This window comes from Nanorana parkeri, unplaced genomic scaffold, assembly GCF_000935625.1.
Source record: "Nanorana parkeri isolate BGI_ZX_2015 unplaced genomic scaffold, ASM93562v1 scaffold653, whole genome shotgun sequence".
Lineage (NCBI taxonomy): Eukaryota > Metazoa > Chordata > Amphibia > Anura > Dicroglossidae > Nanorana > Nanorana parkeri.
The window spans coordinates 544,990-545,642 of record NW_017306921.1 but is presented as its reverse complement, the minus strand read 5'-3'; positions in this window follow the sequence as shown (position 1 = coordinate 545,642).

Sequence of the window (653 nt, the reverse complement as noted above, 5' to 3'; positions counted from 1 at the left end):
ATCTTTTCTTTAGGCCGATCCTTCCCGGTATCTTCTCATAAATATACTTTGTGAACTCAGCCGTCGATATCTTCACACCATATTCCTCAACTCCATCCACTTGTTGGGTGGCTGTTATATGAAAGTCTTACTCTGTCTACTGGAGTTTAAAATGTATGTTACATTACAAATACTGCTGTAGATGGTGAGGGTCTCCTCCTGAGATAAAAGGCCAGTGGGTGATAATTGTAGATCTATGTCAAAAATAAGAATCTAAGCTACCCATCCCACCCTGCTCTCCTAAATGCATTGATAGAACAAGTCCTAATATGATTGCTTTTACTGCAAGACCCCCTTCTCCAGGATCCCTCAGTGTCCATGCTTGCCTTTACCGGAGAAACGTAAATGCTTGAGTATTTGGCAATGTGACATCCTTTGAAGAGGAGGATATGCTACCTTGAACTATGATCCTGCCTCTTAGCAGAGCTCAAATCATGATATGATTCCATAATAGCTGTTTCCCCAAGCCATAGCAAGTGTTTCAGGGTTTTTTTTCAACAATTGTTTAAAGGGAAACTATAATAGTATTTCCCCCCAAAATCATGGATTTTCAAACTGTTTATTTGTGTGTATATATATATATATATATGTATGTATATATATATATATATATA